This window comes from Lactuca saligna, chromosome 3 (assembly GCF_052625555.1).
Source record: "Lactuca saligna cultivar CGN05327 chromosome 3, ASM5262555v1, whole genome shotgun sequence".
Classification (NCBI taxonomy): Eukaryota; Viridiplantae; Streptophyta; class Magnoliopsida; order Asterales; family Asteraceae; genus Lactuca; species Lactuca saligna.
In genome coordinates, this window is record NC_136419.1 from 121,455,075 (window position 1) to 121,482,291 (window position 27,217).

The window sequence follows — 27,217 nt, forward strand, 5'->3', positions numbered from 1 at the left end:
CTGCCGTTTGTGCAAATTGACGCTTTCTACCCAGCTTTGGAAAAAAGGGAGAGTTTTGCTTATTTTGCTGTTTTCGGCGCAACGGGTCACTGCAGAATTTTGAAATTGACAATTTCTACCCATTTTTGAGAAATTTTGTCAAAAACGGTCCGTGAACGATAATAAAACTTGAATATTTTTTGGGTTTTCCGGATTGAAGCACAAAGTTTATGCCACATGTTAAGGGGGAGTTTTGACACGAAAAGTTCTGAATAGAGCACGTTCTTTTTCCTTTGGAGTTTTTTAATCAAATTTCGATTATAAAAAGGGGGAGAAGTTTTATATGGAAATTCGAACTTGAATTTTTCATATTACGCGGATTTTACGACCGAAGTGATCTTGAAGTTTTTAAGCTTATGAGATGATGCAATTGGATGTTCGGAAGTGATATATTTGAAATGGGTTTGGTTTTATTGAAGATTTTTTGGGGTGTGTTTTTATGCGCAACTTTTGGGTGATTATTTGGAGTTTGGAATACTCTTAATCATTCGTTGCTGCTCGGATTGTATGGTCTCACATCCTAGAGCCCAAATTGAAGAGTCATGGAAGAATTGAAGATTGAAGTTCGTTTCGATATGTGTCACCTTTGAGGCTCGAACCGCGTAGTGCTTGATTTTGGAAGATTTGAAGTGGGTCATTTATTCCTAACTTTGAGGGGGAGAATGTTGGGGTGCAAAGTTCTTCATTCATGACTTTGTAAATGTTTGACTTTTGTAATACCCACTTGCATGTGGTGCTTTAGCCTTTAGACCTATTTGTTAGAGAATGAGAGAGAGACATGTAAACACCTCTATAAATAGTGGGTTTGTCCACTTGTAGAGGTGTGCTTGAGAGATGTAGAAGTGAGTGTGTAAGTGTGTGTTAATTATGTAGTCTAGATCTAGATCCTTTTTGTGTAACACCATATACATTCTATATATCTCTTAAACACCCAAATCACCATGTTCAATTGTGCAAGCTTTATTGCGCATGCCAAACCATGTTTTTTGTCACTACAGTCATTTTATGTCCTTAAAACATTTTCTTGACACTTTTGCATCATATACTTGTTTAAGTGATATTTTTAACTCAAGACTTATTCTTTGGCAGTTGTTTGATCTTCTTGTTATTGGAGCTTTAGAGTCACAATTGTCACTCCTCTAATGGCTTACAAACACCAACTAGCAAGAGGATGATTTGAGAGAGTGGGGAATGACTTTGAAATCGGCCAGGGTTTCCTTACTATTGAGAGTGCCGATTTCCATGACCCCTAGGGTCTATTTATACTTGTAAGGCTCCTAGGGTTTTACCTTTAAACCCTAATTAGATAACTTAAGCCCTAAGCAATCCTAATCCCTTCATGATAACCCTTTGGACGAATTTTAGGATTATCCTAAGCCCTAAAATTGTCCACCATATTATCCATAAGGAATCATAGCCTAAAGTATAACTATCACACATTTACAGTTTAAGCCCTTCTATTTAATTAATCTCTTTAAGTCACCAAATTAATTCCTAATTAATTTATGACTTATATTAATCAAATAATAATATTATACTATATAATATTTCAACTCTCATTGTAAATCATCCTATCAAGTTGCTATGGTGAAGGCAACCCAAAAGGACCATGCTCAATCGGGTCAAATACTTGCTTAATATAGTTGCAGCCTTAGACACTATTCCAACAGTCTCCCACTTGGATAAGTCTAGTAACTATATACACCGATTAGCAATCGTAGCTCTCAAAAACGCTGTCAAACTCTGATCTAATCAATTTTGTCCTTTAGATAAGGGATCGTACAGTCCTCTTTATAGATATCATGCTGACATTTATATGGAACCAATTTGTATAGCATTTGGTTTCTCGATCTCAGATTTATTTGACATAGAACTTAATCGAACACATCAATTTAGTTCTGACTGGGCCTGGTACATAAGTCAAATCAAATCATCGAGCGACCGAGATATCGCTTTTACCTTCTTAGGATAAAAGTAACAGTTAAACTTCGACTTATATGCATTTACTTATTCATTAATCAACTATACACAACAATGCGTTTTATAACATCAAGTTACTGATGCGGTTTCGTACCATAAATGTACAACCAATTAACAAATAACAAACCGTATATCTAGGTTTTAAGACCATATGATATTATCGTCTTGCGATCACCCTTTTTGTCATATTCCATAAGGTGATTCCAGCAAGCACGGGTTTGTTCCAATGCTCAAAACTAGTTCATAAGCACTCATGAACGTTGTAGCAACCTTTTTTTTTTTATGTCTAATACCATTTAGACAATCTACACACCAATTCATGACAATCTTCATTCATAACTCTTCCAACATATGAACGATTGTGGACAATTCGAATAATTCGATTATTCTTAATAAACTCAATTATTCTGGAAGTCAAAACATGCAAAGTGAAACAATAGTTAAAAAAATTAACATAAGACAGTAACATTACTCATAAATAATACTCCTTTATTTAATCATCAAATGTTAATTACATTTATCTATTATACGTTTCTAATACTATCTAATCTATACTAATATCATCCTTGAGCCCAATGCTCCTAGCATTCTGCAAGTGCTTAACCCTGCTCAGTCCCTTCGTAAGCGGATCTCCTGGGTTATCTTCTGATGATATCCTCTTCACCACGAGTTGTCCTTCTTCTACACGATGTCTTATAACATGATATTTTTTGTCGATATGTCGAGATCTACCATGATCCCTCGGTTCCTTGGTCAAGGCAACCGCTCCTTCATTATCACAGAAAATCTCCATGGGCTCCTTTATGGTAGGTACGACTCCAAGATCACCAATGAAGTTCTTTAACCATATTGCCTGTTTCGACGCTTCGCTCGCTGCGATGTACTCTGATTCACACGTTGAATCAGCTACGGTTTATTGCTTGGAACTTTTCCAAGTTACTACTCCTCCATTCAGGGTAAAGACCCAGCCCGACTGCAAACAGTAATTGTCCTTGTCGGTCTGAAAGCTGGCATCACTATACCCTTGCACCTTCAAGTCATCACTCCCTCCGAGGACTAAAAACCATTCCTTGGTCCTTTGAAGGTACTTAAGGATATTCTTCACCGCAATCCAATGGGCTCTGCCAGGGTTCCCTTGATATCTACTAACCATGCTCAAAGCAAAGGCTACATCAGGGCGAGTACAAGTCATAGCATACATGATTGAGCCAACTGTGGAAGCGTATGGTACTCGGCTCATTTCTGCTATCTCGGCTTCGGTACTCGGACTTTGAGTCTTACTCAACTTGGCATTATATTGTATCGGTAATTCTCCCTTCTTCGAGTTCTCCATACTAAAATGTTTTAGTACCTTATCTAAGTAAGTGTTCTGACTAAGTCCTATTAGTTTCTTACTTCGTTCTCTCACTATCCTTATTCCCAGAATATAGGAAGCCTCTCCGAGGTCCTTCATAGCGAGGCACTTCCCGAGCTAAGATTTAATCTCCTGCAGTGTCGGGACGTCGTTTCCTATGAGAAATATGTCATCGACATACAAAACGAGAAAACTAACTATACTCCCACTAGCTTTGACATATACACATGATTCATCTTCACTTCGTACGAATCCAAACTCTTTGACTTTCTCATCGAAGCAAAGATTCCATCTGCGAGATGCTTTCTTAAGAATATAAATGGACTTCTCAAGCTTACACACTCTATTTGGATGCTTCGGATCAACAAAACCCTCTGGCTGAGCCATGTAAACATCCTCAGCCAACTTCCCATTAAGGAAAGAGGTTTTGACATCCATTTGCCAAATCTCATAATCATGAAATGCGGCAATCGCTAGCATCACTCTAATAGATTTTATCTTCGCAATTGGTGAGAAGGTTTCATCATAGTCAACTCTGGAAGTTTGAGTAAAACCCTTCGCAACCAATCGTGCTTTATATGTGTGTACGTTTCCATCCACGTCGGTCTTCTTCTTGAAGATCCATTTGCACCCAATGGTCTTACGTCCGGGCACATAATCAACCAAATACCAAACTTTCTTGTCATACATGGATTGGATCTCGCTGTCCATTGCCTCTTTCCACTTCGCAGACTCTGGGCCTGCCATGGCTTCCTTATAGCTATTAGGTTCATCTAGATTTATTAGTGTACTATCACTAACATACATGTCCCCTTCGGCAGTAATATGAAACCATATAACTGGGTTTGAACTCTAACTCTTTTGGAACGTCTAAGAAGTAAGGACTAGTCAATTGGTTCAACCGGAGTTTCCTCCTCGGGTTTAGTGCCAGCAGTAGAGGTTCCTTCATCTATCGACTCTTGAATCTCTTCAAGCTCGATTTGCCTCCCACTGTCTCCTTGGCTTATGAGTTCTCGCTCTCGCAAAACTCCTCTCCTCACAACAAAGACAACATTGTCCTTCGGTCTATAGAAGAGATATCCAAAAGATTTCTGCGGGTAGCTGATGAAAATACATCGCTCACTACGAGGTTCGAGTTTGTCGTGAGTATCTTGTCTTAAGAAAACCTCGCAACCCCATACCTTGATATGTGCTAACGAGGGAGCTTTCCGTGTCCACATCTCGTGAGGTGTTTTGGCAACCTTCTTAGTTGGGACTCGGTTAAGGATATGGGCGACAGTCTCTAAGGCATACCCCCAGAATGAGATAGATAGCGAAGCACGACTCATCATAGAGCGGACCATGTCCAACAAGGTTCGATTACGACTTTCTGCCACACCATTCAATTATGGTGTCCTAGGTGGCGTCAATTGTGAAACTATTCCACAATCTTTTAGATAGTCGTGGAATTCAAGACTTAGGTACTCTCCTCCTCGATCGGATCGAAGCATCTTGATTTTCCTGTCCAATTGATTCTCCACTTCATTCTTGAACTCTTTGAACTTTTCAAATGTTTCTGACTTTTGCTTGATTAAATAGATATACCCATATCTACTATAATCATCGGTAAAAGTCACATAGAAGCGGTTTCCATCCTTTGTGGTTGATCTAAAGGTCCACATACATCGGTATGTATTAGGTCCAATAAACCCTCACCCTTTCACATGTACTAGTGAAGGGTGACTTAGTCATCTTTCCAAGTAAACAAGATTCGTACATGTCATCATCCCTAAGGTCGAATGACTCCAACACTCCATCCTTTTGGAGTTGGGCTATGCGCTTCTTGTTGACATGTCCAAGATGACAATGCCACAAGGATGCTCTATCCATACTATTGGAAGAATCCATGCATAAAACATCATTTCCTAGGTTATCTACAATCATAACAGTTTCATAAATTCCATTACATGGTATTGCTTCAAAATATAAGACACCATTTAGATAAGCACAAATAGAACCATTCTCATTATTAAAAGAAAATCTAAATCCTTGTCTAAACAAACCATGAAATGAAATGATGTTTCTCGTCATTTCTGGCGAATAACAACAATTGTTCAAATCTAAAGATAAACCATTCTTAAGCACTAGAGAATACACTCCAATCTTGGTCACAGGCGACGATCTTCTGTACCCCATGATTAGATTTATTCTTCCATGCTCCACATCCTTATTTCTTCTTAGTCCCTGCAATTCAGAACAAATATGGTAACCACACCCGGTATCGAGGACCCAAGAAATAGTATGAGATGAATCATTAGATTTAATTGTGTATATACCTCCGAAAGACAGCTTGATCTTTCCTTCCTTGATAGCTTGCAGGTACTCTGGGCAGCTTCTCTTCCAATGCCCTATTTTGTGGCAATGGTGGCACTCTGCCTCCTTTGGGTTAGAAGTAGGCTTAGCGGGATCAACTTTTGTCCCACTAGAAGAGGAACCATCTCGGGACTTTCCCTTGCGGTGGCTCTTAGATGAAGCCTTCTCCTTCTTGCCTCTTCCTTGCCCAATGGCCAAAACAGGAGCAACGGGTGGATTGGGAGTAGGTGTAACGGACTTGTCCTTGAGATTTCTCTCAGCAACCCTAAGGAGACCTTGGAGCTTACTTAGGGTGACCTCTTCTTTGTTCATGTGGTAGGTCATCCTAAATTGGTTGTAACACGGAGGCAATGAGTGAAGTACCATGTCGATTGCTAAGTCTTCCCCAAAGTCAACATTTAACTTGCGAAGACGATCGACATACATTTGCATCTTTTTCAAGTGCACGGTTAGAGATTCTCCATTACCTATTTTGGCGGAAATCGTGTTAGTGAAAATCTCGTAACGCTCTTGTCTCGCGTTTTGATGGTATCTCTCCAACAAATTTTGGTGCATTTCGTACGGATACATGTCCTCGTAGGACTTTTGGAATCTGGAGTTCATAGTGGCTATCATGATGCAATGAACCTTCGTTGCATCACGCTCATGAGTTTCAAAAGCGGTGATTTCAGCCGGCATAGCGATTTCAGGATTGATCTTCTCGAGCTTCTTATCGAGGAGATACTCCTTATCCTCGTAGCGAGCAATCGTGTGAATGTATCTTATCCATTCGCTAAAGTTCGTTCCATTGAAATTCATCTTTTGGCAAAGGCTCATCAATGTGAACGAGCTTGCAGCAGCGTTGTTCGCGTTCGACATCTACAAATAGAAAGGACAAAGATAGATTAGAATTTGGATCCCTAATTATCACCCAATAAGAAAATTAGGGCTATGATCCAACAAAAATATTTACGTATTAGAAAAGGGATGCCGTAATCTAACATGTAAACAATTTGAAGGTAAGTGAATGACGATTCACTAATTCTCCACCATGAAAACACAACTTTAAGTTCTAAATGTATTGAGAATTCCTAGGTTTGGATGAGATTCATTGAACTTTTCAATGGCATGCTTAAATCTCGATATGCCCCTCTCGTTTGTGACTGGGATACCGAGGATCACAAAGTGGGTGTGAATTACCAGGCAAATTCACATGGTGCCTTCATTGTAACGATCACCTATTTGATGTGCCGGTAAACCACACACGCTCCATCGAACTATGATAAACAATGAATCACCCTTTGCCACCTTTTCTTAGAACCAATTAGTGTGCCGGTAAACCACACACGCTCCACTAACTTCTTAGCAATTAATTTCATGGGATTGCATCAATTCACTTTTCCTAAAGTAACTAGGATTGGGAATTTTGAAAAACATGTAGTTACTTTGTATTTCTTATTATAATTTTAATGAGAAGATGAGGTTGCCCTATCCTACCCGTTCAGCTAACGACCCTCCACCGATCAAGCAAGCGGTGGGTGTGAGTGTACACCCATTAAGCGCCATTTTATAGGCAGCAACCTTATACCCACCTTATAGACCGGCTTCGTGAATTAGGCCTACTAACGGTAATACTATCATTTTAATTATACATATATATATATATATATATATATATATATATATATATATATATATATATATATTAATCTTGTAATATTATATTAGTATAGGGTTGAATTTTAAACTTGTAAAACTCTAGGGTTTGAAATTTAAATTGGCCAAATTAAACTTTTAATCACAAAACATAAATTTCAAAACTTGAGGGTAGGTTTTAAACTTTTCAAAACATAGAGGATCAAACAAAAATAATTTAAATTAACATTTAATCACATAATTATCCATATTTGATTTATTTAATTATTTCTTGCAAAAGAATTTACCAATTTAATTAAAATAATTAGTCAATTATCACATAAGGAAACTAATATTTAATCAATTGATAAATATCTACAATTAGGTCAAGGATATACTCAAATATATAAAAAAAAACGGATTTATATTGACCTAATATGATTAAGGTAAGTTTCAAAAGGATAAACAGCAAGAAATCCCGAAATTAGCTCTTTCTGATGCTCGAAATCGCTGAGTACCACAATGGACTCGCCGAGTTGAGGCCTACTCGCCGAGTCCACTATGGGACTCACCGAGTTCATCAGGCAAGAACACAAAAATCAAATTTAGCAAGCATCAAACAAGTAACCAATGCATCAATTCAATAGAAACCAATCTAGGCTCTGATACCACTGATGGGTTTTAGCCATATGAACATCCCTATGTGCACATCCAAGACTTGTAATGGTTATTCTAGCATAATAACATTGAGAATTCAGAGTTAAAAGTTTACCTTGAATCACTTGTTTGATCTTCTTGTTCTTGGAGCTTTAGAGTCACAATTGTCACTCCTCTAATGGCTTACAAACACCAACTAGCAAGAGGATGATTTGAGAGAGTGGGGAATGACTTTGAAATTGGCCAGGGTTTCCTTACTAATGAGGGTGCCGATTTCCATGACCCCTAGGGTCTATTTATACTTGTAAGGCTCCTAGGGTTTTACCTTTAAATCCTAATTGGATAACTTAAGCCCTAGGAAATCCTAATCCCTTCATGATAACCCTTTGGATAGATTTTAGGATTATCCTAAGTCCTAAAATCGTCCACCATATTATCCATAAGGAATCATAGCCTAAAGTATAACTATCACACATTTGACAATTTAAGCCCTTCTATTTAATTAATCTCTTTAAGTCACCAAATCAATTCCTAATTAATTTATGACTTATATTAATCAAATAATAATATTATAATATTTCAACTCTCATTGTAAATCATCCTATCAAGTTGCTATGGTGAAGGCAACTCAAAAGGACCATGCTCAATCGGGTCAAATACTTGCTTAATATAGTTGCAGCCTTAGACACTTTTTTGGGGCATAAGGGCCCTTTATATACATATAGGCTATTAGGATTTACAGCTAGGAAACCCTAATCTGACTGCTTAAGCCCCAAGCAGCCTATGGACTCCTTTAACATATCCCTTGGATGAATTCCTTATGGGCTTACCATAGAATTCATCCAACCTATATATTATTAGGTAATCCATAGCCCAATTGTAATTATCTTATAATTACAACTCCAGTCCCCTAAGTTTAATTAATCTCTTTTAACCACAAAATTAATTCTTAATTAATTCTTGACTAATATTAATTAAACATTATGATTTCTCCCTTAATATATTATTCTTATAATATATTAATAAATCATAATTAATCCTTTTTCTCCTTAATTCATCCTACATATTGTTATGGTGAAGGAAACCCAAAAGGACCATGCTCATAATCGGGTCAAGTACATACCAAAATAGTTATGGACTTAGACACTAATCCAACAAACACCTCCAATCCATGGGAACGTGAATGCTGCGAACCCCTCGACCTTTGACAGTATCAAGTGTTTGGCACAAAAATTGTATAACCATGGGGATGGAAAGGGTGCGAAAACTTCTGACACCAAACCAAAGAGAGAGGACAACAAAAACAACCGGTGAAATAAAAGAAAGAGGCGACAAAATCAGAATCATCCAAAAATCGACAAACTATAGCAGTCTATGCTGCTACCACCCAGATCACACAAGCTCCAACTCCATCACCATCAACCACACCAACACCTGCAAATCCTTACGCGGGTACTCTATCCAAGTGTGATAAATGCAACTTCCACCACAATGGTGACTGCCGAGACTTGCAGTACACCAACTGCAATCGTAAAAGGCACACCGTCCGATACTGCAGGTCTCAGCCACAACAAAACAACCCCCAACACAACAATTCCAGGTCCAGCTGAGCATGCTATGGATGTGGAGAGACTGGTCATTTTAAGCGAAACTGCCCCAAAGCCAACAACCAAGGCATAGGAGGATCGGGCAGAGTCTTGACAATGGGACGAGGGGGGGGGCAGTGCAAGATCTGGCTATTGTCACCAGTACGTTTCCCCTCAACAACACTTATGCATGCATTTTATTCGATAGTGGGGCTGAGCGGAGTTTCGTGTGTCATAAATTCAAACACCTACTAAATCAAAACCCCCAAAAGTTAAGTGAAGCCTTCATGGTGGAGATGGCTAATGGGAAGACTGAAACAACCAAACACATTTTCATAGGGTGTACGTTAACACTAAATAATCACTCGCTTCAAATCAATTTGATGCTGGTTAATATTAGAAGTTTTGATGTGATCGTCAGTATGTATTAGTTAAGCCCCCACCATGCTGATATTATGTGTCGCGAGAAGTCTATTCGCGTTCACCTACCCACCAACGAAAAACTAATTATATACAACGATAAACCATGTGCAAACCTCCGCCTTATCTCGTGCATCAAGGCACTAAAGTTCCTACATAAGAAGAATCATGTATTTCTAGACCACATAGTGGACAAACAGAAAGAGGAAAAGAGCATCAAGGATATTCCGGTGTTATGTAACTTTCCAGATGTATTTCCCGAAGATCTCCTGGGAATAACTCCCAAAAGGCAAGTTGAATTTCGGATTGACCTGATACCTGGAGCCACATCAAATGTCAAGTCACCCTATAGATTAGCCCCTATGGAAATACATGAGTTATCTAGCCAATTGAGTGAACACCTAGACAAAGGATTCATAATATCGAGCTTCTCACCTTAGGAGCTTTGGTCTTGTTTATCAAGAAAAAGGATGGATCTTTTAGAATGTACATTGATTATTGGGAGTTAAACAAGCTCACCATCAAGAATCGATACCCTCTCCCTAGGATTGATGATCTATTTAACCAGCTTCAAGGAGCCAGTTACTTTTCCAAAATAGATCTGAGATCTGGATACCATCAGCTGCGAGTCCGAGAAGAAGATATCCCCAAAACTGCCTTCTAAACTCATTATGGACATTATGAATTCGTGGTTATACCCTTTGGTCTAACGAATGCACCCACATCATTTGTGGACCTAATGAACTGAGTATACCGACCGTTCCTCGACAACTTTGTGATTGTCTTCATCGATGGCATACTCGTTTATTCTTGGGGTAAGGAAGAGCACAACCAACATTTACGATAGGTCTTGGAAACTCTAAGGGTGAAAAAGTTGTATGCAAAATTCTCCAAATGCAACTTTTGGATTCGTAGAGTGGATTTCTTGGGACATGTAGTCAGTGAAGAAGGGATACATGTAGACCCTTCCAAGATCAAAGCTATTGAGGGCTGGACAACCCCGAGGACACCAACGGATATCAGATAATTTTTGGGCCTTGCTGGTTACTAAAGAAGGTTCATTCAAAATTTCTCCAAGATCACTAAGCCCCTCACCACCCTAACCTAAAAAGGTGTGCCCTTCAACTAGGATGCAAAATAAGAGGCTTATTTCCAAACTTTGAAATGAGCCCTCTACAGTGCTCCGGTGTTGTCTTTGCCAGAGGGAACGAAAGATTTCGTAGTGTATTGCGACGCTTCCAATAAAGGGTTAGGTTGTGTAGTTATGCAGCGCAGAAAAGTGATAGCTTACGCATCCAGGCAACTAAAGACCCACGAAGTGAACTATACCACTCATGATCTCGAGTTGGGAGCGGTAGTCTTCACCCTAAAAATTTGGAGACACTATCTCTACAGTACAAAGTGCACGATCTTCACAGACCACAAAAGCCTCCAGCATATCCTGAATAAAAAAGAACTAAATATGAGGCAATGATGATGGGTTGAGCTGCTAAAAGACTATGAATGCGAGATCAAGTACCATTCGGGCAAGGCTAACGTGGCCGATGCCTTAAGTAGAAAGGAATACTCAGAACGTTGAGTAAAAACACTAACAATGAACATCCGTTCCCACCTGTCTTCACAAATCAAGGAGGCTCAACTGGAAGCCTTGAAGCCGGAGAACACCGCAAATGAAGCATTACATGGGATGGAGAAGAATCTCAAAATCAAAGAGGACGGAGCTTACTATCTCATGGACCGGATCTGGACCCCAAAATTTGGAGGGTTCAGAGACGTAGTAATGAATGAAGCACACAAGACACGATACTCTGTCCATCCGGGTTCCAATAAAATGTAACAGGACATCAGACAACATCATTGGTGAGCGAATATGAAAGCAGAGATTGATACCTACGTGGGCAAGTGCCTGACTTGCGTAAAGGTTAAGTTGGAATATCAGAAGCCCTCGGGATTGCTACAACAGCTAGTGATACCCAAGTAGAAATAGGAACGAATAACAATGGATTTTATAACCAAATTGCCTAATTCGCCAGACAGACTGGATGTCATTTTGTTGATTATCGATTGGTTGACTAAATCCGCCCATTTCCTACTAATAAAAGAAACATATAAAACGGAGAGACTAACACGGATCTACATAAGGGAGGTGGTGATACTACATGGAGTACCGATATCTATTATCTTTGACCAAGATAGTAGACTCACCTTGCGATTTTGGTAGTCACTCCAGAAAGCATTGGGACCCAGCTTGATATGAGTACTGCCTACCACCCCCAGAATGACGGCCAAAGTGAGCGAGCCATTCAAAAACTAAAAGATATGCTTCGAGCTTGTGTAATAGATTTTGGCAAATCATGGGATACCTACTTGCCACTAATCGAATTCTCCTGCAACAACAGCTACAACACAAGCATTAAAGTCACTCCCTTCGAGGCCTTGTATGGTTGGAAATGCATATTGCCTCTCTGTTGGGCTGAGGTAGTAGACACCTAACTAGCAAGGGGACAAGTACCAAACAACACCCTCATATGAACTGAGATCATCCAGGAAACAACTGTGAAAATCATCCAAATCTTGGCACAACTCCAAGCATCTCAAGATAGACAGAAGAGCTATGCAGACAAAAGACGAAATTCGCTGGAGTTTCAAGTAGGTGATCGCATGCTGCTAAAAGACTCTCCCTGGAAATGGATGATAAGTTTTGGAAGATGAGGAAAGTTAAATCCACAATACATCGGATCATTCGAGATCCTTGCCAGGATCGGTCCGGTGGCCTACAAGTTGCAGCTACCATCATAGCTCAGCAAAGTACACCCTATCTTTCACGTGTCAAACCTCAAGAAGTGCCGATTGGAAGAAACCCTCGTTGCTCCACTCGATGAGATTGAGGTGAATGAAAATCTCTTGTTCACTGAAGAACCAGTAAAAATTATAGATAGGGAAGTGAAACATACGAAACAAAGTCGCATTCCCATTATGAACATTCAATGGAGTGCCAAACGTGGACCTGAATTCACATGGGAACGTGAGGATCAAATGATGCAGAATTACCCTCATCTCTTCTCTAATTCTTAAGAGTAGCTTCGAAAGAATTTCGGGATGAAATTCCCTCTAATGGGTGGATGATGTCACAACTAGAAAATTAGGGCTAGGTTTTCTATCTTTATACAAGATAATGTCTTTATGTAATCTTGTAACCCTACTTTTGTTATAAGCCAAATTTCAAGACTATACAAGTTTATACAACCAAAATTGTGCTTTAAGTCGAAACTTCCTCGTATAAGCCCAAAATATAACCCAATAAGTTATATATACTCAACTTTGGGCCTTAACCCAAGCTTTTCCCAATCCAAACCTCTTATTAGACCAAGATCTTCTTATTGGGCCCTAATGGGCCGACAACCCTTCTAGTTGATCTCTTAGGACGTAAAACCCTTCTTAGGCTGCAAGAATTAATTCTTAGACTCTAATGGGCTTTCCAAGACTGAAAACTGCTATTGGGATCCTTTTTGGGGCAAAAGCCTTAGTCGACTCTCATATAAACTGAGAACTCGTATTTGGGCCATAGTTGAGAAAATTATTTTTTTGGGCTCATTGAATCAAATATTAACATTGAGACTTCATTTGGGCCGAAAACACTTCCACTTAATCTTCTTGGGCCGAAAACCCATATATGGGCCCTAATGGATCAAAAACCTTTATTGGGCTCTCTCACCTAAACCAAAAATTCTTATTGGGCTTAATACACTTCTTTTGGCCTAGTATTTGACCGAAAACCATTCTTGGGTTGATCCAATCCCAAAAACTTGAGCAAACCGCAAACCTTATTGGGCTTAAGGAGTTCTCGGCTACACTTGGAAAGCCCAAGCCCATTCCTTCTCTTTCTTTTCCCCCCTAACCGATCGGATTTGTTTAAAAAAAAGGGAGGAGGGTTGACTTTTGGAGTGCCACCTCCTTAAGGCACAACATATAACTATGCATTATCTTGTATATCTCCATAAGTAGTGAATACCCCCCATGTAACCAAGCTTAAATTTCTCTTCTCTCTTCCTCTCTAAATGGCTGAACACCACCACCATTACCCCTTCACTTCTCATTTCCTAACTCAAAATCCTATCTTATTCTCTCTCAATCCTCAAAGAAACTCTCTCTTATTCCTCCTCAAAAATTGTGTGAAGTGTGTCTGCATCAAAGCTTTTCTCTTCTAAGATCATAAACTTTGTAAGTTGATATAACATTCAAGTTGTTTTATTTCAAAATTTCACTAAGATAAATTCTCAAACAACATCATTATCGTGTTTATGCTCCTAGAACTATCTCAACTTCAAAAACTTCTTTAACGAAGCACTCTAGGATGAAAACCTCCTTCACTTTCCTCCTCAAACCGAAAAAAACCCCAAGTTGAGTTTTATACCCCTATTTTCGAGTTTTCCCTTCTTTAAGGGGGGGGGGGGGATACTAGTCAAATTCATATGTAAATCTTTGTATATTTGCTTATATGTGCATGTCTTGTATGATATGTGTGTTAAATGTTGTGAAATTCGTGCTAAGGGTCCATGAACTCGAGATTTTTGGTTAAATCTGAAGTTGTTGGAGTTAGTTAACTTGATATGTTGTTAAAAACGAAAACTAATTTCTAAATGAAATATGTTTAGCATGGTAAATATCACAAGGTTTAGTCCAAGAATATGTTTAAACAAATTTTTGGCATGAAAACATGAAAATGATAAAATACAAAAGTTTCACTAAAAATGGACTGATTTCGGCCATAAAAGTAAGAATGGGCCATTTTTGGACATTCTAATAAAAATGGACCAAAAATAGAATATTTAGCAAACATGGGCCATTTTGAACACTTTTGTCAAAATGAGCCTTAAATGAATATTTTTGTAAAAATGAGTCATTTTCGATAATTTTGGCATTATTGGGCGATTTTCGACATTCATGGTAATAATGGGCCATTATTGACATTGTGGATAATATTGGGTCGTTTATAAACATTTTAGTAAAAATGAGCCTCTTATAAAAATTTGGGTAAAAGTTGGGTCTTATGTGACAACTCTTTTTTCATTGGGCCTTATATGACAAATTTTATGTTAATTGGAGCTTTACTGATAATTTTAGTAAAATTGGACCTTTCATGACAATTTGGGTAACAATAGGCTATTGTTGACAACAATAGTAAAAATGTGATATTTTGATATTTTCGGTAAAAACGATTATATTTTTATCACTTATGGTTTGTAGTCGAAAATATATATACTTGTAACATTATTTATAACGTTATAATGAAACTCAATATTCGCATAAATTTCATTGAGCCTCTTTTGACACTCCTTCACTCGTATATACCTAGTGTACATAGAAAGTCATGTAGTTATAACCAGAGTCTTCTGGAGGGAAAACGAGATATTGTGTATAGATCTATATGAGGTTAACACACCCACACCTGAGCTGCTCGCTACAACTAGACAGACCAGTCTAGGATGACAATTATATTTAGAAACCGACGCTTAAAGAACGTCAAGACAGGCACTCTCGTCATATTAGTATGGTTGTAACGACTCACATATAGATAATAACAATATTATATTATATTAAAATTTACGCAATATCAAGCCTTTTTTATGGTTGTATATGCCAATCTTAAACCCAAAATTTATAATCAAACTTCACAAATTAAAGAATGGTGAGAACCTATGAGTTCTTAGTAAAATGACATGGATATGAATAAGACTTGGTTTATTGTACCTTTATTTTTGGTCAAAAAAAAATTTGCTCACCAAACGTAGAGGTAAATGACAGCTAGTTGAGAATTTTAGTTATAGTGTTTTAAATATTGATTTTTATATCAACTAGTAATAGAATGATGTTAAGCAATGTTCAAAGAAACAACAGGGACAAATAAGAACAATTGGAAACAAATGAAGAGCAGGATAGATATAGCGATTCGAGATGCTACGGTCTCCCAAAAGAAGATGAATCTTCTAAAAATATTCTGCTTGCCTAAAATGCTCTGCCCCCCACTTCTTATAACCGCACTGCCCACTTTGGTTGTTAATTCCCAATATACCCTTGCTCTTCCTCCACCTCAGCAGGATCATTGTGATTGGTAGTGGTCCCCTGCCCTTTGAGCATCTTTTTCTTTTTTCTCCTTTTTACTTGAATTGTAGTGGTGGGTGCACCACATTACTCTGCCCCCAAAGAAGGACCTTGTCCTCAAGGTCAAAGTCAGGAAATGTGCCATTAACAGTTTGGAAATCCTCCCAGGTGGCGTCAAATTCCGGCACCCCTTCCATTTGATTAAAACATCTATTCTTTGACCCATCTCTTCTCTCATGGATCAAACTCCCATCAGTTTTTCTGGTTCCTACTTGAGCCTCAAGTCGTCTGTTAAGTCGATTGGCAGTTCTGGGTGAGCGGGCTGGTTACCGATGGCCTTCTTTAGTTGTGAGACACGAAAAACTGGATGTATTCTAGCTATGTCCGGTAATTGCAGGTGGTATGCGACAGCCGTAATTTTCTTAAGGATAAAAAACAGTCCATAAAATCTAGCCATCAACTTCTGAAAGGGGTGGTTGGTTACAGATATTTGTCTATAAGGTTGGAATTTTAAGTAAACCCAGTCCCCTTCCGCATAATACACCTCTCTCTGATGTTTATCAGCTTGAGTCTTCATCCATTTTTAAGCTTGCAATAAATGGCCTTTAAGCTCATCCAAGATGGCATCTCTCTCCATGAGTTGATCTTCCATGGCTGATGCCCCTGTTTGCCCTGTCTGCGCCCGGATTATTCGCGGTGGGTCACGACCATATAAAGCCTTAAAGGGAGTAGTTTTGCTGGTGGTGTGGTAAGAGGTGTTATGCCAGAATTCTGCCCAAGGCAACCACTGTGACCATGAACGCGGTTTTCCCTGAATGAAACAACGTAAGTACAACTCGACGGACTTCTTGACAATCTCTGTTTGCCCATCTGTTTGTGGGTGGTAGGCAGTGCTCCGCAGCAGCTTCGTTCCTTGAAGTCTAAACAACTCTTTCCAAAATAAGCTCATAGAGACCTTGTCCCGGTCCGAGACGATGGAAGATGGGAACCCGTGCAGGCGAACGATTTCTTTAATGAATATTGATGCTATGGAGGTGGCGGTAAAGGGATGCTTGATTGCTATAAAGTGAGCGTATTTGGTGAGGCGATCCACCACCACCAAAATAGCCTAGTAACCGTGCGAATTAGGAAGGCCTTCTATAAAATCCATGGACAACTCATCCCAAACTTGGGTTGGAATGGGCAACGGTTGTAGGAGACCAGCCGGGTGGGTTGTTAAAGCTCTTTGCGTTTGGCACACGGCACATGTCTGGATATGCTTCTGGACACTCTTTTTCATTCCTACCCAATACCATTCAGCTGCTAGCCTCTGATACTTCCAAATTTCTCCTGCATGTCCGCCTACTACGGAGTCATGGAATTCATTTAACAACTTAGGAATCAACTCAGATTTTTGGGGTATGACCAACCTACCCTTATACAACAGCCTTCCCTTGTCCACGGTATAACCCACGTGATGTTTCCCTTCATCTGTTATGTCTTTTTTAACTTGTTGAATGAACGAATCTTCCGCTATTTCTTGATTTAATTCATCAACAGGGAAAGTCCAACTAGAGATAATATTGCACATTTCCATCTTTGATTTTGTACATTCTCGTGATAGAGCATCGGCGACTCGATTAGCAACTCCTGGTTTGTACTGAATCTCAAAGTCAAACCCCAAAAGTTTATACATCCACTTTTGGTATTCTGGGCCAACCTCGCATTGTTCCATCAAGTACTTGAGACTGCGTTGGTCCATTCGGATCAAAAAGTGTCGACCCATTAAGTAGTTCCTCCACCTTTTGACAGCCATGACAATGGCCATCAACTCCTTTTCATAAATTGATTTCAATTAATTTTTAACCCCAAGAACTTGGCTATAAAAGGCAATTGGATGTCGATCTTGTAACAAAACTGCCCCTAAACCTTTTCCCGACGCATCTGTTTCAATGATGAAAAGTTTGGAGAAATCCGGCATGGCTAGGACCGGTGCTTGGAGGAGGGCTGACTTGAGGTTGTTAAAAGTCTCTGTGGTTGGTGGTGACCAATCGAAGCAATCCTTGCATAACTGATCCGTCATTGGCGCCGCCATGCTAGCATAACCGGCGATAAACTTCCGGTAATATCAGGTGAGGCCCAAAAAACCCCTGAGTTCCCAGAGAGTTTTTGGGATTGACCAATCTTTTATCGCCTTGATCTTCTCCAGGTCTACAGCCACTCCATGCATTGAGATGATGTGGCCCATATATGCTATTTCTTTTCTGCCCCATTCGCATTTATCTTGATTCGCATAAAACTCGTGTTGTTGTAATGTTTTCAATACCGTCCTCAAATGGGAAAGGTGTTGACCTTCATCACGACTATAAATTAAGATGTCATCAAAGAAGACCAACACAAATTTATGAAGATAGGGTCGGAAAATTTCACTCATGACTGACTGGAAGGTAGCGGCGGTGTTGGTAAGGCCGAAGGGCATGACCCTAAACTCATAGTGTCCTTCTTGTGTTCTGAAGGCTGTTTTTGGGGTATCGTCAGCTTTCATGCAGATTTGATGATAACCTGACTTCAGGTCTAGCTTGGAAAAAACTTGTGATCCATGTAATTCGTCTAACAACTCGTCTATCACCGGTATTGGGGATTTGTCCTTAACCGTGACCTTGTTAAGGGCTCGGTAATCCACACAAAACCTCCAAGAGTTATCCTTCTTCTTCACCAACAACACCGGACTGGCAAACGGACTACGGGATGGTTGGATGATACCGGAAGCGAGCATATCCTAAAGCAGTTTTTCAATTTCAGCTTTTTGTGCATGTGAATACCTATAAGGACGAACAGAGATAGGTTCTGTCCCTTCCTTAAGGTTGATAGCATATTGATAATTTCTTAACGGGGGAAGTCCCCCTGACCAAGAAAAAACCTGGGCAAATTCTTGTAGTACTAGCATCAAGAAGTTGGGGCAATCCTTTGCTTGTTTAGCTGGTGATTATCCTTCTAATTGGTTGAATTGAACCAAATAGCCTCCTTCCACTGACCCAATAGCTCTAATCATGGTTTTTAAGGACACATTGGCTATTTCCAGGGAGGGATCTCCCTTGAGAATCACTCCTTGCCCACCCACTTGGAATGTCATAACTTGGGTCTTCCAATTTGTTGTCACTGCCCCTAACTTTTCCAGCCACTGAATACCAAGAATAACATCCGAATTCCCCAATGGAAGAGGTAAGAAATCCTCCGGAATGGCTAGCCCCTGAATGTGTAGTATCACTCCTTTGTAATTTCCCTATCCCGTTACCGATTCCCCAGTGCCCAGTGATACCCCGAACCCCGGAGTTGGGCTAATAGGTATGTGGAGTTTCTCTACAGTTGCTAGGGAAAGGAAGTTGTGGCTGGCACCAATGTCAATGAGAACCACCACCTCTCTATCATTAAGCATTCCTTTGAGTTTAAGAGTTTTTGGATTGGTGTTACCAGTCACTGAGTGCAAGCATATTCCAAATAGCACTGGTGATTCCAGAGTGATTAGAACAGGTTCATCATCAGTTTCGTCTGGTCTATCCCCTTCCTCCAAATCCTCTTCTTGAATTAATAGCACACTGAGTTCTTTCTTTTTGCATCTATGCCCCACTCCCCATTTTTCATCACATCGAAAGCAGAGCACTTTGGCTTGTTTTTGCTGCAACTCCTTGTCAGTTAACCTCCTCATCTCTCCACCCAACTTGCTGGTAGTCTTTGGCTCAGTGGTTGCGAGGTGGGAAGATGTTGGTGAAGAGCGAGAAGAAAAAAAAGTTGTCTTGATCGGAGTGATTAAGGGCGTGCCGGTTAGGGTTCCCGGAGAATTGTTCCGATGATCAGTGGTGAGAGTGGATTTCCGATTTTGCTACGATTGGAGCTTACGCTCAACCTTAATGGCCAAGGCCATTGCGTGGTCCACCGTGATTGGGCTCAAGAGTTGGACTTCCGACCTAATGTCCTCCTGTAGCCTATTGATGAATTGGCCCAGAGTAATATTATCGGGTATGTTGTTTAGCGGGGCAAGTAACTCGATAAAGGATTGCTGATATTCTAAAACCGGTTTGTATTAGGGCTAACCATTGTTGGTGCAACGTACCTGCATTTGTTGGATGGAATTGACGTAAGAGAAGGGACTTCATCTCTTGCCATCTGGTCACCGGACGTCGTTTGTGCTCCCATTGGAACCACAATAGAGCGTCGCCTTCAAGGGCTACCACCGCCGCTTCCAGCTTATCTGTCACACCCCCAAACCAGAATGGCGGAAACATTCGGGGGCGGAGGACGTCATATTCAGTATCATAATAGTTCATAGAAAGGAAAGTACACACCACCATACATATATAATGGTTTTAAAAATGTTTACATAATTGTATTCATTACATGTTCAAAAGATAAATACATAAACATCTTTCAAAAGAAGTAATTAACGCCAGCACGTTAATCCCAAAAGTTGATTTCCAAACCTGCTTAGCGGTTCCCTGAGAATACAAGTTATTTCAAAGAGAAAATGTCAACAATTAAGTTGGTGAGTTCGTAAGTGGTTTAGAAAAATTGAATTCCATTCCAAAATGGGTGTATGTTTTCCAAGAAAATCCCTTATTTTCTTATAAAAGTATGAAATGCATGAGAGTATTTGTGTTTGAAAAATGTAGATAGTTGAACCAAGAAAATCCCTTATTTTCCTAATAGTTGTTTAATGTCTAAGACTAAAAATTGGAAGCAAGCCACATGCTTTTAAACATAGATCTATATAATAAACCTATCAGAGGATTTCCGTTTGATAGATAAAGAATAGTTTTAATAACTACTCGTTCATCAATCAGAAGTACTATAATAATTGTGTATCCGATGAGTTTTATAACCATACTAAACATAATATGCATGTAGCGACGTTCTTCAGGCGTCGTAGCGTTATGACAACTGTTACCCCAAAGGACGGACTGTAGCTAACAGTCAGGGCGCGGGATCATGACTTCCCGTATAGATCTATACACATTTGACACGTTCTCCTAACAGGAGACTCTGGTTATAGACAGGACTTGTAGCATTACTTTCTAATAAGAAAGTAGTATTTGAAGATATACACATCTCATGGATTCTCAACTAAGTCTGTATTAAAGTGATAGTTTTGTATGCAAAGTTTATCCTTTTTCACAATGTTTGACAGAGCATAAATCATAAGTTTTTAGAATGTATAAAACGACTTAGCAACGAAAGGTACTTTGAAATCACTATATACTTTGTATAAGTCTAATGCACGCAAAGTATGACAAGAGTTTTCCATAGTAGTAATGAATTCCAAGTGATTTATTCGATAAAACAAGTGAAGTGAAACTTTATAAAATACACGATAATAACCGTATGTTTACATGTATTCCCCCCCCCCCCCCTGAAAGAGTATAAAAGCATTTAAAATGTATTTAAAGTGTGTTTGAAGGGGGTATGAACTCACTTGATAGTTTGAAGAAGGTGTGACGAAAATCGAGCGGAACTTTGGCTTGAAAAAGCGGATTTTCTCGGGATTTCTCGGGAGTAAAATCGACCTTCGGGACTTGCACAAAATGACCAGGGCTTCAGGGTAGTGCGGGCACGGAAAACGAGGCAAAACGCAAGAAAAGTGAGAGAGAATGAGCAATTTTTCCGGGAACCCTCGCATCCCTTTTATAGGAGGCTGGAACCGCCTCGGTACGCCCCGCATAGGCTTCAGAAAGTTTGTAAAAGTTGAAGTAACGTTCTGCTCATAAAATCCACTCATCCAGGTTTTCGCCGTCAAACAATGGCATATCTAATTTCCGAAATCGCCAATTCGTCACCCCACCGTACTCGCCTCCCGATGTTCGGCCGCCTTCGTCCCCATGTCCACCGGATCCTCCCATGCTGCTTTGTCGTGAACCCTCGCTATCATCTTTCGGTGTCTCCAACACGGAGAAAACGGGCTCATCCATAATTGAATCTTCTCCCGTTTTCTTTCTTTTGATTATCGCACTCAAAATCTCTTCAAACTTCTAGTTCATCTTAATCTGCATGGACGCCAGGGATTCCGCCCGATGTTGGATCTGATGCCCTTGTGTCTCCATTCGATCATTCAGGTGCCCCAACTCTTTTTCCAATGATTCCACCCGTTTGAGTGGAGCTCCTCCCATCTCTTTTCCTCCAGCCATGACCCCAGGGAAAGGCTTTGATACCAATTTGTTATGAACTTACTGACTTGATAAATTGAACACAGTAATGACAACAGAATCAACTTTCTATTACGCAATGTTCAAAGAAACAGGAGGGACAAATAAGAACAATTGGAAACAAATGAAGAACATGATAGATATAGCGATTCGAGATGCTATGGTCTCCCAAAAGAAGATGAATCTTCTAAAAATATTTTGCCTGCCTAAAATGCTCTGTCTCCCACTTCTTATTACCGCACTGCTCACTTTGGCTGTTAATTCCCAATATACCCTTGCTCTTCCTCCACCTCAGCAGGATCATTGTGATTGGTAGTGGTCCCCTACCCTTTGAGCATCTTTTTCTGTTTTCTCCTTTTGTAGGTGAATTGTAGTGGTGGGTGCACCACAAATGATTGTACATTTTATTTGTTTTTTTTACATAATGATCTAGATTCAGACAATATGTTCTCACTGCATTTTTTAAGTCAGAAGTTTTCTGAAAAATAAACAACTGCGAAGGACCAAGTATTGCGCGTGTGCCGCACGACACAACAATAAGAGGTCAGAAGAGGTTTTTTAGAAAAAACAATCAGCACTTAAGTAACAACGACCCACATTAGTTCTACACAAAAATGTCTTCAAGTCATCCACCAATACAATCTACCAATCTGTGCCATCAATTTTACCAAAAAAAAAAAAAAGAAAGAATGAGTAGTATCTAGTCAGAAATTTTATGATATATTAATGAGGTTCAACAAAAACAAGTACTATTATTTTACGAAATATGATTTTATTTCGTAAGAGAAAATCGAGCTACTTTTTACTAAATATGATTTTATTTCGTAAGATAAAATCGAGCTACTTAACAAGGTTTTTGAAAGATATATAATTAATGGCATATACTCCATTAACAACCAACTACTCCTCTGAAGCTATAAAGAGAGTTCACAATTTTTTCTCTCTTGTCAAAACTTCAAATTTAGAGTAAAAAGAAACAACCATTGAGTCATTCAATTGAGATATATAAGTCCCTGAGAGTCACAGACTATGGTGGTGTCATCTGCCTCATGTAAGCCTTCCTCTCATGGATGTGTTGAATAAGCTTATGCGCCAGAGAATTAGCTTCCATTGGGTCTGAATCTACGATTCCCCAATGACTAAACACACATTGTGGGGAACCCTTCAATGATAAAGACTTGAAAGCATCATATAACTCGAATGATTCTCTTACCGGAATATATGCCTCAAAGGTGACCCACCGGCTCAGCGTCCTGTTTCTCATTTTACGAAACTAACCGCGTCTTTCTTGAAACACACTTTTTATCTTCTCAAGTGATTGCTCATAAGCTTGTATTTCAACCAAAAATATTGGCTCCATTAGCCTTGGTCCTGCTGTCAGTTGAGAAGCCAAAACTGCATCCCTAGCAACATTAGTCTCGGTTTCTTTCTCTGAGGTTATAGTTGCATTTTTGGTCATAAATTGATCCAAACCTAGCAACATTAACACTGTGTTTCCGCAAGGAACATTTTTTACGATTCCTTGTTTTTTTTCCAATGCAAATACCAGTTTTTTCCACAATAGTGACAGAGAAATCCTTGTGTTGAGCGTAATTAGATCCCAATACCCCGACCTTCATACCGGTTGAAACCTGACCCGCAAAAACCCGGCCTAGAACCCAGAATCGACCCGTGTCGTCGGATGCAGGAATCATTTTCGATACATAGAGCATGAGAGGGCCATTGGGGTCGCAGTTTCTAATTGCCTCAGCATACTTATCATCTTTAGGACCTTCATACAAAATCTCCACACGGTATTTTTGAGCAACGCAGGGTGAAGGCAAATGAAATACCATCATTTTTAGTAAAACGGGAGGAGCGGGAAACCACTTCCGCATAACACTTTTCACCGATTCTCTGCCCACCAATTTTTTCTCTTTAGACGTCAATGTAACGCCAAGTTCTTTCAATACAGGCAATAACCGATCCTTCTGGTCATTCATGCAATACCCAATGACAGCCTTAATAGGTTTATAACAAAACTGAACAAACCCACGTTTGCAATTGCGACAACTGTATCTTTTTTTGCTCCATCTTTGCGTTTCCAGATTAAAATAGTTCTCACCCCAAAGTCTCTCCATCATCGTTGGCACGTCAACATCAAACTCAAGAGCGTACTTTTCCGCGAAGTATTTCAACGTAAATGCCCATCCATGAAGCCCAGACGAAAACGCCACGTTGCCTTTTGTGGGGCTCACCGTGACATCATCTAACTGCGGGACCTTATTGATATCAATGGTGGCATTCACCTCATTAATGATCCCTTCCAAAGTTTTATACACTTCTTCACCATCGGCTTCGCAATCAAGGAAACATGTTTCCATTTTGTTAACGGTCAACATGGGCCGTAATCCTTCAAGGAGTGCGTGGCGAATGACGTTTCTGGTTTGGATGCAAACACCCTCGCTACAGTCAACAACAGCAAGAGCGCCATCGGTGATACGGAGAGCAGCATTAACTTCCCCTGAAAATTCAATGTGCCCTGGGGAGTCAATGAGATTGATGATGTACTTTCTTCCGTTATGTTCTTCTTGCAAGGATTTGAGGTCTGATTCTGTCATTTCATAGTAGATTGAAGTGTTGGTTGACTTGATGGTGAAATCGCCAACAGCTTCTTGGGGGATGCTACCAGTAAAAGCCACAAGGGAATCATTCAATGTGGATTATCCTATTAGGTTAAAGAGACGAATGATTATTAGTTAAAAATAAATTAAATATGATGTTTATAAATTCAGTTCTACCATGGCCAAAAGCACCGATAATAGATATATTGCGTAAGTTATGTTTGAAATCCATAACCTTACGAACTTCATCAGCTGTAAACTTCACTTTTGCCTTCGCCTTCGCCTTCGCCTTCGATTTCGTCTGTTGGATTGTGGGGTTTGAAAGGGCAATTTATAAAGTAAATTTATATATTATAATTTGATGAAATAGCAAAAATATATATATATATATATATATATATATATATATATATATATATATATATATATATATATATATATATATATATATATATATATATATATATATATATATATATATATATATATATATACCATTTGGAATGTTAAATGCTTCTAACAGAATCCTGGAAGAAAAAATAGCAAAAAGCGAATGGGTTAACATTACAAATGGCAATACTGAAGAAGAGATATTAAAAATCTGAAAAAAAAAGATATGGGCTGCGACAATCCAGACGGCGATGAGCGACCAGATGTGGGTCGATTGACGATGCTTGCCTGAAAAGGAAAGAAAACAAACAAAGCTGCGACGATTCCACGGAGGTTCCGACCAGATGTAGGAATATTGATAATGGCTGCGTACAGAGGGAGGAGCTGCGACGATTCCGATGCCGACAAGAAGGGCGACGGCGATTTCGACAAGCATCGTCGAAAGGAAGAGACCAGGCGAGTATTCGTGAAATTGAAAGCCCCAAGCCGAACGGAAGGACGTTAGAGTTATATTGCATCAAGGGCAACGATGTAATTTCATCAAATAAATTACAAAAATATTCCTTATGGTTTTTTTTTTTTTTTTTTTTTGGTGCACTAGTCTAGGTTTTTATGGTGCACTCCAGCTACTCTCCCCACTAGGCACTAGCCACCGGTCACCATAACCTAAAACACCACCATTGAGACTGACTGTCATCCCCTCATGCCCTTTAACCCTAACCCACCCTTTGTCATTGACCACCACCTACACCTCTTGTCGAAAAGAAATAAACCTGATCCAATGCTCAACCCCCTCTGATACCCAGAAAAATCGTGCTAAAATAAACCAAGCACCAAATCAAAATAAATCCAAACAAATCACAACTTGTATTCTTTTTTGGAATTTCAAATAATCAAACCTCTATTATTTTTTGGAATTTTAGAACACAAAAATCAAACATCAAAAGTCAAAATCAAATTTAACCAGAAAAATTAACACAAATAAGAGCATCAATCTGCAGAAGTAGGGTTTTACACACAAAAGCATTCACAAAATCACAACCTATCTTAGATTTCTCAAAAGCCAAACCCCCACCCAACAATTAAGGGTTCTATGTGTGTAATATATATATATATATATATATATATATATATATATATATATATATATATATATATATATATATATATATAGAGAGAGAGAGAGAGAGAAAGAGAGATGGAACGGTTGTCGGATACACGACCATCGATCTATAAAGCTAGGGTTGTGAGACTGAGAATATGTGTGTTTCACCAGAGGGATCGTCGGTTGTTCATCGTGAGGACGTCGTCACTATAAACACGGGAAGACAATGATTCCAGTCAAACACATGAGTTTCAGTGGTGATGTGCATGTGATGGAGGAAGGGTGGTAGTTTCAAAGGAGGCGACGATGGTAGCTTCATGTCGGCTACGGTCAGATTTATGGAAAAGTAGTTGTATTCGTGGGTGTAAGGGAGTGGCGATGTGTAATCAAAAACCAATTTTGATTTATAACTTCTCACAAAGAGAATACACCAAGCGACAACTTTTATAACAAAACGTAGTGTAACTTATATACTAGTGGACTATTCTAGAATCAAAATCCCTAAAACCAATGATCACTAAATATTATTTGTGCTTTATAAAAATTAGAGTACTTCTTTTCATAAAAATGTTGCGGAATTTGTTCCCAGAAAAATACGACAAATACATTATCAAAATATTTTCGAAGAAACGTATTTTATTCATTTTAAACGTTTGGGATGTCATCGTCAATACAGAAACATAAGCATAAAAAGAACTTACATTTATTTATACTAGTGATCTACATCTCTTTAATCTCTCAGTGTAATGTGACTTCATATCAACACCTATGATATAAATAAACTGAGTGGGTCAGGTTGGGAAACCTGGTGAGTACATAGGGTTTTCAACCCACAATAATAT

At 39.2% G+C, this 27,217-nt stretch overlaps 1 pseudogene across 1 annotated transcript; it reads right to left on the reverse strand.

Annotated features, from left to right (window-relative positions):
- Positions 1-23,106: 23,106 nt before the first annotated feature.
- LOC145033919 (elongation factor 2 pseudogene) lies at positions 23,107-25,212 on the reverse strand (annotated as a pseudogene). Its single transcript, XR_013677775.1, has 2 exons — positions 25,058-25,212; positions 23,107-24,984 (listed from the first exon to the last, which is right to left on the reverse strand). The product of XR_013677775.1 is annotated as an elongation factor 2 pseudogene (transcript).
- Positions 25,213-27,217: the final 2,005 nt, after the last annotated feature.